A 15,452-nucleotide genomic window follows, 5' to 3' on the forward strand; every position below is an offset into this window, starting at 1 on the left:
AAGGCAGCCATCTTACGAGCAATACACGCCCCGGACACCCCAGACGAATAAGCGTCGCCCAAGAACCAGAGCAGTACAGCTAACTTCTCCCCATCCGACCCCGGGTTGCCGGCTGCAGCCAACTTAGCGGACCATTCCTCCCAAATCCTACAATAAGCGGTCCACGTGGAATCAGCCACGGAGCGTCGAATTAGGGCCATCGCACCACCGCTCCCAAATCCCAAAGCTCCGCTGGGCATTCCAAGCCCTCCGGATCCGCCGCGGGGGCCAGCAACCGGAAGCGCTCCAGCTGAAACCGAGACAAAGAATCCGCAATTTCATTCTCAATACCGGGTAGATGGTGAGCCCTAACGTATAAATTAAACCGTAAACAAAGAAAAACTAAATTACGCAACAACCGAACAACCGGAGGAGAAGACGCAGTCACATTGTTGATGGCTTGAACCACACTCAAATTGTCGCAATAAAAACGCACCTTTTTGTTACGCAACAAGTCGCCCCAAATGTAAACAGAGACCACTATCGGGAAAAGCTCCAAAAAGGTCAAGTTCCTGGTCAACCCTTCGTCATGCCACCCTTGGGGCCAAGCCCCCAAACTCCAGTGCCCTTGGAAATACGCGCCATAACCAGAGGAACCGGCCGCATCTGTCCACAGGCACAGATCCGAGTTAGAAACCTCCCTATCCAACCACAATGTTTGACCATTAAAATCGCGAAGAAAAACATCCCACACCTTAAGGTCATCCCTATGATCAGCAGTCACCCTGATAAAATGGTGGGGGGCACGTACCCCAGCCGTTGCTAATGACAAACGCCGAGAAAAAACACGACCCATAGGAATGATCCGACATGCGAAATTCAACTTACCAAGGAGTGATTGCAACTCCTTCAGGGTGACCTTCTTTCTCGAAACAACCGACTGCACCGTAGACCTCAAATCAACAACCTTGTCTAAAGGGAGACGGCAGCACATGTCTCCTGAGTCGATCTCAATACCCAGGAATTTGATAACTTCCGAAGGACCCTCAGTCTTCTCAGGCGCCAAGGGGACCCCAAAAGAAGCCATGACACGCTGCGTAGTCTGTAAAAGAACCTGACAAACCCAAGAGTGTGGAGGGCCAATGCATAAAAAATCATCCAAATAATGGATCAAGGAGGGAATCCCAGATTCCGTCCTGATGACCCACTCCAGGAAGCAACTGAAAGTTTCAAAGTATGAGCAAGAAATGGAGCAGCCCATGGGGAGACAACGGTCCACATAAAACTGACCGTCCCACTTAAAACCCAACAACCTAAAACTATCCGGATGAACCGGAAGAAGCCGGAAAGCAGCCTCAACGTCAGTCTTCGCCATCAGGGTACCAGCGCCATATGAACGAACCCAATGCAGAGCCCGATCGAAGGGCGTGTAGGAAACCGTGCAATACTCCCTGTCAATCCCATCGTTAACGGAAAAACCTTTCGGATAGGACAAGTGGTGTATTAACCGAAACTTGCCCTCCTCTTTTTTGGGAACAACCCCCAAAGGAGAGACAATTAAATCAGAGAACGGGGGAAACCGAAACGGACCTGCTATCCTCCCTAAATCAACCTCTTTCCGTAATTTCTCAGAGACCACAACTGGAAAAGCCAACGCAGATTGCAAATTTTTAACATCAACCGAACCCCGTTGAACCTGACACGGAATACGGAAACCCTCCGTAAAACCAAACCACAACAATTCGGCCGCCGCCACGTCCTCATAACGCTGAAGCCACGGTAGCATCGCGTGAGCGTTCACCGGGGTTGTCCCCTTTTGGAACAGCACTTGTGGCTGAGGCGGACTTAGCCTTTTTAAAGAACTTAACGGACGCATGGGAACCTCCACAGACAGAACACTGCAAGAAGCGCCCCAGCGACACACGCCTTGGTTGAACTGCCAACAACAGCCTTTTTTATTACCCGCCGGGGATGCGGCTGCCGAAGCACCCCCGGCAGCCCCTGAAAAGGGGGTACCAGCGGACCTGACTGGAGCTGTAACACGGAGCCACAAGGCAATATCCTTGTGGTCCCAACGAATATTCCGCCGGACAGCCATACGCTGCCGGAATTGTTCGTCGTACCGCAGCCACGCCAAACCTCCGTATACTCTATAAGCTTCCCCTATGCTATCCATATAGCAAAATAAACCCGAACAATGTTCTGGGGTCTTCTCGCCAATAACACTCGCTAATATAGCAAAAGCCTGTAACCAGTTGGTAAACGTGCGAGGAATGAGGCGATAGCGCCTCTTCTCCTCCTCCTCCTTTTTACTGTCATCCTTGGAGCCCCTGTCCAAATTAAATTTCTCCAGGGGAAGAAGGGAAAATATCTCAATATACTCGCCCTTCCATATGCGCTCTCTCACCTCCTGCTTTAAGTGTGCCCCAAGTGGACCTTCGAAACACACGTAAACCTCCCCACGCGCCGAATCACCAACCTTTTCAGACTTATCAGAATTTTTCTCTGCAGCCTTTGCCACTGACGGCGCATCTGCGGCAGGTAAAGCCACAGGTGGAACAGACACCGCGCTGGCCGCCGAACCCACGGGGGCAGGTACAGCGCCAGCAGACTGTGGAGAATAACCACTCCAAACCGCCTGCGGGCACGAAGTACCCGCTCTGACCCTATCCTCACATTGCTGCAAAAATGACCGAAACCCGGAAAACAAATCCAAAAAAGGCGAATTGGAAAACTGAGGCAAAGGAGGAAGCGCAGCGCCCGAAACAGGAGGATCACCCAAAACCACGGAAGGCAAAGGTAAAGAGTTAAGTGTAGGAGGGTGTTGTGCAATAGGACCAGGATCCTGAATATGCTCACCAGAACTGCCAGGTTGCAGGGGAGCCAATCCAGACGAGCCAAGATGTTCTGCAGCAGCAAGGGCATCCGGAGCGGAACTGTCGTCAGGAAACAGAACCGGAGACAAACCAGACCCCCGTGGAGACGAATCCCGAAGATCCTCAGCCGCACCAGTCACAGGAAACGCTCCGGGGGCCCCACGAGAGCATGAAACGGCTGTAAAATCCCGGGAGACACCAACAAAATGGCCGCCCGCGTCGTCCTCACCCCGGCGCACGGCTGACGTCACAGCCCGCGACGACCTCTGCCGGACACGTGAGACCCGAGGCATGGCAGCCGCCATGTTGAAGGGAGAAGAACTGCCGGGAGCCGGAACCACCACGGAGGACACTGGACGCCGGGAACGAGAAACGGATGGAGCAGGCAGAAGTCCTGAAGCAGAGGGACGCTGAGGGGTAGGTGGTACCGCGTCCAACGAATCGTCGTCTGAATCCGGAGCCGCTGTGGGTTCAGGCGGGCAGGGGATCGCAGGAGACCGCCTTGCATTCTTGCTACGGCCGGCCGAAGACCTCCTGCGGGAACCTTCCGGATTCGGAGCCCTGGCAGCCCCAGGAGAAGCAGAAGTACGAGGCCGTCTGGCAGGCCTCCTGGAAACCTCCGGGCTAAGCCTGGACGGGGGCCTACTCCTGCGGGCCCCCGCAGAAGTAGAAGGACCGGACGGCATCTCAGGAACTAACGCTGCAAATTTTTCTTGCAGCCAAGAGCCACCATTAGCCACCGCAGCAGCCCTGATGGCAGCCAGCATGTTTTCCATGGCCTGATCAGACATGACAAGGTAAGTAGCAAATGGATGGTACAGAGAAGTCTGAAATACTTTGGTTTGTCACTCTGATTAACAGAATTTCTGATCAGTGGCGGGAAAAAGGGTCCCCTAAATAGCCACCAAAAAACCCCACCCCTAAGAGGATATGGGACCCCATAGGATGTCCCTTACATGACCCTTAAAAACCTGGCCAGCACGCTTCTAGTTAAATATAGGCCCAGTCATGCAGCCCTTCCTCTTATTATCCAGGGCTTGTCTGCCTTTGCAGATTTGTTTTTCAGTTCAATTCAAATGAAACAAAGTTAAAATGTATTACTCTAAATCTAAGATTTTGAACATTAATGTGCAGCTGGGCATTATAGATTCTTATAAACTTTAGAAATATTTGGTTACTTTTTCTTAAATAACATTGATAGCATCTTTCAGGATAATTTTAGCCCACTGCATCCTATCCTGACTAGAGACTTGGCCTCCTGGGATAAATCTCTTGGTTCAGGGTATTAGTGTGTTGAAGATGAATGTGCTTCCTAGAATCGCGTACCTTTTACAAGCCCTTTCCGATAACTATTCCTTTTTTAGAGATGTACGTAAGCTTTTATTAGATATGGTTAGGAACCCAAGAGGCCTTGTTTCTGCAGATGTATTCTATGCGTTTCCCAGACAATCTGAGGGATTGGGCCTACATGAACTGCAAAAATATCAGGTGACCCATTTTCTGAGGATAGTGGAGTGGTCCTCAGGTGACTCTACTGGAGCAAGCAGCCTCGGTGCTGCCCCTGGGGGCCTTGCCCTCGATCAGCCCCACCACATTTCCACCAGTCTTACTATGCCAGAGAACAATGGAACCAACATCTGGAGATAGGTGAGGGATTCAACAAGTCACTCTTCCTTCCCTTCTCATCTCTTGTCTCTTTCAGGGAAAATGAACTCCCCTGAACTTAACATGTTGGCTTGTGATCAGGTCTCTTCTCGGGTGCTCAACCATAGATTGGATTCTTCATTGGGAGCTTCTTTTCTTTGTTTGCTGGAGAGATCCTTAACTCTTTGATCACAGGTAAGAAATGTCATTTTGATTATGCACCTGTTTGTCATTCATTTTGTGAAAACATTCATAAGAGCTCACCATAAAGTTCTGAACATTAGAAATAGGATGTCTAGCGTGATCCTCAACTGCTCTTGTAAAAAAATTTTTTTAGGTATCCATGAAACAGACAAGGAAAACAAAATATCACTGTATTGAAAGCTATAATAATATGGGTATAAGATTTCATACCACTGTGTTTAAGTGACGATGTATGCGGATTAGTAAAACATACATAATATTTAATTTGACATTACTTAGTAATTAAATATAACTGTATATTAGTTATTCGTGCATAACCGCAACACGCTCGCAACCACCAAATATATCCACGTGACTTGAACATGTTGTAAAATTCCAAAGTGATGATGCCACCCATTCTTTCATTCATGCGGCGTTCCAGCAACACATTGTGTTTATCTTTCTTTTCCTCATCCCACCAATCCAAAGACTTTCTGATCCAAACAAAATACTGAAAACTTAAAAATAGGATAGCAAAAATTTTATAGGGAGGCATAATCACACAGGTCCTGACAGCAGGAAGCAGGGCCGGCCCAACAATGGAGCCGAGTGGGGCAACTGTTCGGTCTCGGTGCCAGCTTGTAATGCTGAGTGCCGGGAGATTACCTCATTTCCGGCGCTCAGCATTACAAGCCGGCACCAAGACCGAACAGGGAAAGGTAAGTACAAGGGGGGTAAGGGTAGATAATAGGGAGGGAGAGGAAGGATAGATAATGGGGGGGGCGGCAGGGACGGAGGGATAGGAAGGGTAGAAAAGGGGGGGCGGCATTTTAAAATTCGCCCCAGGCGGCATTTTGTCTTGGGCCGGCCCTGGCAGGAAGTATATTGCTCCTCCCATGGACGATATTTAGTATGTTAAAATAGTTTTCCATAGTTATTTTACTATAGTTATATAGTAATAGTTATATACTGTATATATACACTCCTAGAATCATGAGATTCACTACGGACAGCATTTACATAGGCCAGCTGCCATCTAAAATATACAAAGCAGATATATGTAATGTGTCACATTTATTGTCACCTTTTATATATAACCATTCCTCAAGAGGGTGTCATGTTCTGTCATTCTGCATAGTATGACTTAACTAAAAAGGACAAATTGTTGCACGTCGGCATGTATGCAAGGATGTAATTAATTAGTATGCACTTCAAGACACTATATATTAACGTGTCATAGTTAATGCCTGGAAACGTGCTCTTTTAATGTGCATTAAAAATACTGTATAACCCAGTTCTATCAAAAATGCTATCAAAGGTATCTGCATTTTTCAGTTGAAGTTGCCCTCTTCTACACTGCATAGTCTCGGTCAGTCGGGAGGCCTCGTATAGTGCAAAGACACAAACAGAAACTGATCATCTGAATAGGGGCCACTCTCCATAGACTGGGATTCTGATGGTCTTTAAAATTGTATTACAAGTAATGAAGGCACAAACAATTGACAAGAAAAGGACTTCGGGTGCAAAACGGGTATAAGGGGGTGATGGTATAAGAAGAATAGTGGGGGCAAAACGCGGAGGCTTTGGGAGCAGGAGTTGTCCTTCCCTGGCACATTTCACTACAGGAGAGTGCATAGTTCAATCAATAGGGTCACTTGTTTCTATGTTTTATGTTTCTATGTTTAAAAGACAGGGAGCTAAAACTGAAACTCGCCTGTTAACTACCTTCTTAGTGGATACATCCCAAAGATTAGAGGAGATATGGATGTGCAAGATGGACATTGAGGAGAGATAAGACAGGACAAGGAGGGTGTGACGGACTCGTCCCTTCAGGCACACCGCTGTGGATATTATACAGCCCAACCACCCGTTCCCCTGGAACCCAGTTTCTATGTTTACCCCACACCGCCAGGCCCAGTACCAGGACATACAGGTTCTACTTTTGGAACTGCTGGGCAGCTAGAATAGCCTCCTGCCCCACTATGTGTACCAGACAGGATTATCTCCACAGGGTGCCCAGCCAGGGCTCCTGCCTGACTATCGGTGGAAGATATCAGAGGCTAATCCCGTTATCTCCCCTATTGTTCCTGGGAGACCTGAATCCCCAGCTAAAGGGGGCGGTTATGTTACTCAGACGTCTCATTCTGTGTGTTTATATGGATATATATACCTGTGCCTGTGGAACAATAAAGGTTCTGAATGTTATACCCTACACTGAGTCTCGGCTAGTGACTGGGAAAACGGGGAAAGTGTGTGTTGTCCCAGGCTAAGGGAGCACAAGACAGCGGAGGTAGTCGGTTAGACTAACCAGCTCCGTGACATTGGTGGCAGCGGTGGGAATTGCTCCTAGCTAAATGGGACATCCAAACCACTACCAGGACCAAGAAGCCGAGACGGAGAGCACCCTACGAGTGCATGGACCAGCGGTATGCTAAACTTAAGCGGAATACTTTGAAAGACCTCCTGGAGGCTCGTGGAAAGGTTGCCAGCAACAAAACCCGGGATACCCTCATTGTGGAACTTATGGCGGACGACCAGGCTCAAGCCGACCCTGTTACCCCAGCAGACCAGGATGAGTTCCAGAGGGATGTTCTGTTCCGCCTGTCCTGCTACGGGCCCCATCCACCCGCAGAGATAGTGAACCGGGTGATAGCAGAGGTGACTGCGCTAAGGTTTCCCCAACAAGCACGTTCTTCAGGGGAAAGAGATGAAATTGCCCACTTTGAAGCTCCCCTATGCAGCCTTCAAATCCTTCATCGAGGCGGAGGGGGACATCGAAGGATATCTCCAAGACTTCGAGCGGCAATGTCTGTTGCAACAAGTGAGAGACGCAGATAAGGTAACCATCCTTGCCAGCAAGCTCACTGGCCGTGCGGCTGAAGCCTACCGAGCAGTGGCCGACGAGGACTGTAACAGCTATGAGCGAGTACGAGAACAATTACTAGCTCGTTTCGCCATCACCCCGGAGGCACAAAGACTCAAGTTCCGTAGCCTGCGGAGGATGGAGAAAGACACGTACCAAGAATGGGGGCATCGGATGCAGAAAGCAGTGCAAAACTGGCTCACAGGGAGCCGAGCAGTGACCGCTCAAGAGGTGACTCAGTTGTTCCTTCTGGAGCAGTTTTTTAACCACACTCTCCCTGATGTCCGGGACTGGGTCCGGGACCGTCATCCCCGAGACCTAGCCCAAGCCGCCAGCTTGGCAGATGAGTACCAGGACACGCGCCGGGCTAACTCGACCAACACCCGGCCAGCCCCTCGGTATCTGCCAGCCCATTCCCCACCGCAAGCTACAGCCATGGGAAGTCCTCGCTACCCCCCACCAGCCGACGCTCGGAGGTGTTTCTCGTGCAACCAAACGGGACACATTAAGTTGAACTGTCCCCAGCAACCCCAGCCGTCGGGACCATATCGAGGAAGGCCCCGGCGCACAGTGGTTCAATGTGTTGGTCAGGAAGAAGACTGGGGAATTTTACACGAGGCTGACATCGTACAAGCCATTGCGGGGGACAACCGCCATCATCACTGCCAGCCTGTGTTACTCAATGGAAAAGCGGCCAGGGGGCTCCGTGATTCCGGAGCCACCTTAACCATGGTGGATCCCCAGAGGGTACCAGTCCCGGTAACAACTGGAAAATTTGTGGCAGTACGAGTCGCAGGGGGCAAAGTATATAGAATCCCCACGGCTCAGGTGCATCTGGACTGGGGGGCAGCTGCCCGCACCCTAGAAGTGGGACTCATGACTGGGCTTCCAGAGGAAATTCTACTGGGCAACGACTTAGGCCATCTCACCTCCACATTTGGCCCCTCCAAGCCTGCGGAAGCACACCCTGTAACCACCCGGCTACAAGCCCAACAAACCAAGCCACCTCCCTCCGAAGAGACCCAGGTAAGACCCACTGACCTTGACTCTGGCCCCGACCTCCTCACCTGGGACTCCCCGACAGACTTCAGTAAGGAAGTACAACAGGACGACTCTCTAGCAGCGTACCGACAGAAGGCTCTCAGTAAGCCTGGGGGGATGGACGACTACTGGTTCCATTGGGAAGGGGACAGACTCTATCGTAGTGCCTCGGGTGGGGGGAAACAGACTGGTAAAGCACCCAGGCCGCAGCTAGTGATACCCCAGAAATATAGGGCAGACATACTACGCATCGGACATGTCATTCCCTTGGCCGGACATTTAGGACAGAGAAAAACGAGGTATAGAATCACCCAGAACTTTTTTTGGCCTGGTATCTCCGGGGACATTAGGGACTACTGCCGCACTTGCGAGATCTGCCAGCGGGTAGGCAAGAGAGGGGATCATCTGAAAGCTAAATTACGACCCCTGCCCATAGTGCAAGAACCCTTCAGCCGGGTTGCAGTAGATCTTATTGGCCCGTTAGCTAAGCCAAGCCCAACTGGGAAGAAATATATACTTACCGTGGTGGACTATGCCACCCGGTATCCTGAGGCTGTAGCATTAAGCAACATCCAAGCCGAAACCATAGCGGAGGCGCTGTTGCAAATATTCTCCCGGGTGGGGTTTCCCCAGGAGCTGCTGTCCGATCAAGGGACACAGTTCACCGCCGAGGTAACCCAACAGCTCTGGAAGTTGTGCGGTATTAAACCCCTTTATAGCTCCCCGTACCATCCGCAAACCAATGGGTTATGTGAGAGATTTAATGGCACTCTGAAGCAGATGCTTCGGACCTTTGCCGCAGAGCACAAGAACTGGGAGCGCCACCTGCCCCATCTCTTGTTTGCCTACCGGGAAGTCCCGCAGGAGTCCACAGGGTTCTCCCCCTTCGAGCTGTTATATGGCCGGAGGGTTCGAGGCCCCTTAGATCTCCTGCGGGAGCACTGGGAAGGCACGGTACCAACGGACGACCCGTCCGTAGTTACCTATGTATTGGGGCTCCGAGATAGGCTCCAGAGATACACGACCCTAGTGAAGGACAATCTCCAGAGAGCTCAGGGCAGACAGAAGAGGTGGTATGACCGGACGGCTAGGGATCGCACCTTTCAGATAGGGCAAAAAGTATTGGCTCTCTGTCCGGTCAAGCAAAACAAACTGCAGGCAGCCTGGCAGGGTCCTTACAAGATAACGCAACGACTCTGTGACACCACCTATATTGTGGCCAGATGTTCAGATGAGCGGGTCCAGCGGACCTTCCATGTGAACATGCTGAAGCCGTACTTGGAAAGGGAGGAGGCGGTGGTCGCCATATGCAGCCCCGCTGTAGGGGAATGGGAGGGTCTGCCCCTGCCCGGCTTACCAGGGGATATTGAAACCCAGAAAAGTATAGAGAGTGTTAGGCTAGGAGAAGGGCTGGCCCGCTCAGAAAGGGACCAGGTCACCCAGATCTTAGAGGAACGACGAGCAATGTTCTCATCGCTACCTGGCTACACCCCCCTTGCGGTTCATAAAGTGGAGACCACAGACCCCCATCCCTTAAGGCAACCCGCTTATCGCGTCCCTGATGCTGTCCGAGAAAGCATGCGTCAGGAGATCAGGGAGATGCTAGATCTCGGGGTCATCGAACCCTCCGTAAGCCCCTGGGCTTCCCCAGTCGTTCTCGTCCCTAAGAAGGATGGCACCACCAGATTCTGTGTTGACTATAGGCGACTGAATGACCGCACCGTGACTGATGCGTACCCGATGCCCCGGGTAGACGAATTATTAGACCGGATCGCAGGGGGAAGGTTCCTCACCACTATCGACTTATGTAAGGGCTATTGGCAGATACCTCTGGACGCGGAGGCTAGGCCGAAGTCTGCATTCATCACCCCATATGGCTTGTATCAGTTCAAAGTCATGCCGTTTGGGATGAAGAATGCACCGGCTACCTTCCAGCGGATGATAGACCGACTGCTGGATGGGTTGCAGGAGTATGCCTGCGCCTATCTAGATGACATAGCCATCCATAGTGCCACCTGGGGGGAACATCTCCAGCATCTACGGACAGTGCTAGACAGAATCCGCGATGCAGGGCTGACAATTAAGCCAGACAAGTGCCACATTGGTCTGTCTGAAGTCCAATATCTAGGACACCGGGTGGGGTGTGGGAGACAGAGACCAGAGCCCGCTAAAGTAGAGGCGGTTGCCAACTGGCCAGTACCCCGTACTAAAACACAGGTCCTAGCGTTCCTAGGGACTGCGGGTTATTATCGTAATTTTGTCCCCAACTATAGCACTATTGCGAAACCCTTGACTGACCTGACCAAAAAGAATTTGCCCCGACAAGTCCTGTGGTCTCCGGAGTGCGAGGCGGCGTTCAAACAACTCAAACAGGCTTTAGTGCAAGCTCCTGTACTAGCTGCACCAGACGCATCCAAACGCTTTGTCGTCCATACAGACGCTTCTACGTTCGGGTTGGGAGCAGTACTAACCCAGGTCGGAGACGATGGCGACGAACACCCAGTGGCATACATCAGCCGCAAACTACTTCCCCGGGAGGTGAGCTACGCCGCCATTGAAAAAGAATGCCTGGCTTTGGTTTGGGCTCTCCGCAAGTTTCAACCTTATTTGTATGGACGATCCTTCACCGTCCTTACGGATCATAACCCCTTAGTATGGCTGAACAGGGTAGCCGGGGACAATGGCAGGTTATTACGGTGGAGCCTAGCTCTATAGCCCTTCAACTTCACCATTCAGTACCGTCCAGGGAGGCTCAACGGGAATGCGGATGGGCTGTCCAGACAAACTGAGCTAACGGGGTGATTGTGTTTGGGAGGCGATGGGTGCCAGGGCTTCGAACCATCCCAAGCGGACCCGATTGGGGTCGCGCTGGGTAGGTCGAGGTGTTCCACAAGGGGGAGCATTGTGACGGACTCGTCCCTTCAGGCACACCGCTGTGGATATTATACAGCCCAACCACCCGTTCCCCTGGAACCCAGTTTCTATGTTTACCCCACACCGCCAGGCCCAGTACCAGGACATACAGGTTCTACTTTTGGAACTGCTGGGCAGCTAGAATAGCCTCCTGCCCCACTATGTGTACCAGACAGGATTATCTCCACAGGGTGCCCAGCCAGGGCTCCTGCCTGACTATCGGTGGAAGATATCAGAGGCTAATCCCGTTACATCCCCTATTGTTCCTGGGAGACCTGAATCCCCAGCTAAAGGGGGCGGTTATGTTACTCAGACGTCTCATTCTGTGTGTTTATATGGATATATATACCTGTGCCTGTGGAACAATAAAGGTTCTGAATGTTATACCCTACACTGAGTCTCGGCTAGTGACTGGGAAAACGGGGAAAGTGTGTGTTGTCCCAGGCTAAGGGAGCACAAGACAGCGGAGGTAGTCGGTCAGACTAACCAGCTCCGTGACAGAGGGTAAAGAAGGATGGGGTCAAAACGGACCAAAGGCACCTGGGACCTGGGAAGAGGTGTGACAAGACAAGGAAACGTAATAAGCAAAAGAGTATAGATGGAGGGAAAACATAGAAGACCAATTGACTTTTACAGAAAAGCAAGAATGAAACAGGATGTCCAATGAAAATGTTCTGGGCACACTAAAGGGGTCGGAGAGTAGTCAGTAGAGCTTGGAGGGGAATTGTGTTTCAGCTTTTACGTTTATTTTGTGTTTGGGTTGAGATGTTAAGAATTGATACATGAGTTTCTTTGGTATTTTTCTTACTGGTTAGCATAGAAGTTATGTTTTAACCTATAGAGATTGCAATCTAAGAAAAAGGAATAAGTCAGATATAGGGTAGGTATAATGTGGTAATTATGAAAGTGAACAGGGGATGATAGACTACAGGGGAAGGGGAAATGGGGGGGTAACAATGGAAAATGAGAGGAGAAAAACTAGGAGATGTACTTCAAAAAAGAAAACCAATCCTCTAGACAATATACCCTATTGGGATACACCCCTAAGAGATAAAATAATGCTAATTTATTCAACTGGTGTCTTGGCTCAATACTGAATCCATAACACCCTATCCATGTAGAATGCAAGCTTATTTGCCAACATCAGAGCAACAGGAAGGGCCAGACAGCGGAGAATACATATAATACATAGAATATGAACAATGAAGAAAATATTTGATGATATGTTGGAACTCTGCTGTTTGAACTCTTTTACACTTTTTCAACTCAAACCCTTTAGTAAATATATCCAGGAAAACATGATTATCTGCTAAGCTTTATGTGTGTGTATATACTAACTTTAACTAAACAATTTAGAATTTCCTTCTCTGCAACATGCTAAAAATTATTTCAACAGAGAAGTTGGCAATTGTCCCTAAAAACATAGTGAACAAACAAAGGAATCCCAGGACTCCAAACAGCTTCCAATCTTTAGGATACTTTATTAAGCAAGAGCAAACAAAAGCTGTCCCTTTTTTCCTGCTAGCACCCAGCTAACTGGGAGTTGTGTGCAGAACCATTTTTTCTTTTTTAAAAACATAGTGAAGGCAGACATCAAGAAACGGTTCAAGCCAACATACAATGTGTTAACATCTGAACTTAAAGATTTTCAGCCACACATCGTCCACTAGGTGGTGCTATTTGCCCCGAACAGCAGAAAAGGCAAATCATAAAATAACAATAGTTATCATTGTGAACATTATCCCATATTAGTAATTAAAATCTACCACTAAAGAAACTATTGATTGTTTATGTAGCTGGTTGAAACACTTAGATGAATAATGCATTTGTGTATTTTATGGAGAATGGTAGGGTTAGTCTTATCATGTTGGGAACCCAAATGGATGCACATAATTTCAGTTGATTTAGTCTCTTTCACTGCTGTAAAGACAAACTACCTAGTTCTTAATGCTTAAAATTCTTTATATGATTTTGCTAGAAGAGGGAGGTATGGTTTAGAACCAGGGTCTAGGAAACATTTAATATTCCACAATATATCAATGTCTTCCAACTTTAAAACTTGTGCAACAGCATAAGATGTGACAGCTGAGTTTGTGCTAGAGTTGCCATATCAGACATTGTTTCCTGGACATATATTTTTTATTTGTTGCTGACCACTAGCAGCCTCCATTCGGAGGCATTTTTTATTCAGAAACTAATCTCTTTGCTCCCAAAATAGCCTCTCTCTGTGCCTCGGTCCTGTATCTGTGTCATTTTCTGGTCTCCCTTGATCTCTCTTCACATATGCAGAGACCATGTTGACAAGGAGTCAAAAAGGGAAGGGGCAGTATGGGATAGGTGTGTAGTGTACACACACAGTGCCGACAACAGAAGCTGCCCTCAATTATAATATCATTATTTCTTGTCTGTAGAGGTAAATTAATGCACAGCTTTCCTTACAGGCACCGAAATGGTTAATTGTCATTTGGACATTAATTATGCTTCCCCAGAGATTTTTACAAGTAGCTAATGTACTAAAGTTTTATTTAATGTAAGGGAGACTTTCTTTAACGAGAGGGTGGTGGAATAGCCACCCAGCAGAATCAACTTAAGGTTCACAGAACCACTGAGATTTGTATTTTTATTTTCCTCAGCTTTGCACTTCTCCATTAGTTTTAGAGTGATCTGAGGTAGGATTCTTTCAATATAGATCTCTGCCGTTGCAATGTTTAACCATAGACTTGTTTTGCAAGGACACTTGCACTCTGTCCTTGATTATTTCCTGTGGAGTTGGTATTTGCTAAACAGATAATCAGCACCTGATAGATAAATTGCATATAGTCGAAGGGACAGACCTCAGCTTACCGCAGGATACAGGATGGAGGCAGAAGGATGGTGGATGGTGGAAGAGGTTAGGGATGGGAGAAAGGGGTGTAAGGGCAGTGTATGTGTTTGTAAGCTTGTGTGTGTGTGTATGGGCCAGTGTGTGTGTGTGTGTAAGAGCAGTATAGGTATTTGTTAGCTTGTGTGTAAGGGCAGTGTACATGTGTGTGTAAGGGCGGTGTGTGTGTGTGTGTAAGGGCAGTGTGTGTGTGTGTGTAAGGGCAGTGTGTGTGTGGTGTGTGTAAGGGCAGTGTGTGTATGTGTGTGTGTGTGTGTGTGTAAGGGCAGTGTATGTGTATATGTGTGTGTGTAAGGGCAGTGTACATGTATATGTGTGTGTAAGGGCAGTGTATATATGTGTGTGTCTGTGTAAGGGCAGTGTATATGTGTGTGTGTGTAAGGGCACTGTGTATATATATGTGTGTGTGTGTGTGTGTGTAAGGGCAGTGTATGTGTATATATATGTGTGTGTGTGTGTAAGGGCAGTGTATATGTGTGTGTGTGTGTAAGGGCAGTGTACATGTATATGTGTGTGTAAGGGCAGTGTATATATGTGTGTGTCTGTGTAAGGGCAGTGTATATGTGTGTGTGTGTAAGGGCACTGTGTATATATATGTGTGTGTGTGTGTGTGTGTAAGGGCAGTGTATGTGTATATATATGTGTGTGTGTGTGTAAGGGCAGTGTATATGTGTGTGTGTGTGTAAGGGCAGTGTATGTGTGTGTGTGTGTAAGGGCAATGTATGTGTGTGTGTGTGTAAGGGCAGTGTATATGTGTGTGTGTGTGTGTGTGTGTAAGGGCAGTGTATATGTGTGTGTGTGTAAGGGCAGTGTATGTGTGTGTAAGGGCAGTGTATATGTGTGTGTGTGTGTGTGTGTGTGAGGGCAGTGTATATGTGTGTGTCTGTAAGGGCAGTGTATATATGTGTGTGTGTGTGTAAGGGCAGTGTATATGTGTGTGTGTGTGTAAGGGCAGTGTGTGTGTGTGTGTGTGTAAGGGTAGTGTATATATGTGTGTGTGTGTGTGTGTGTAAGGGTAGTGTATATATGTGTGTGTGTAAGGGTAGTGTATATGTGTGTGTGTGTGTGTGTA

Source organism: Sceloporus occidentalis, unplaced genomic scaffold (assembly GCF_023333645.1).
Source record: "Sceloporus occidentalis isolate IW3139 unplaced genomic scaffold, rSceOcc1.0.p SCAF_179, whole genome shotgun sequence".
Lineage (NCBI taxonomy): Eukaryota > Metazoa > Chordata > Lepidosauria > Squamata > Phrynosomatidae > Sceloporus > Sceloporus occidentalis.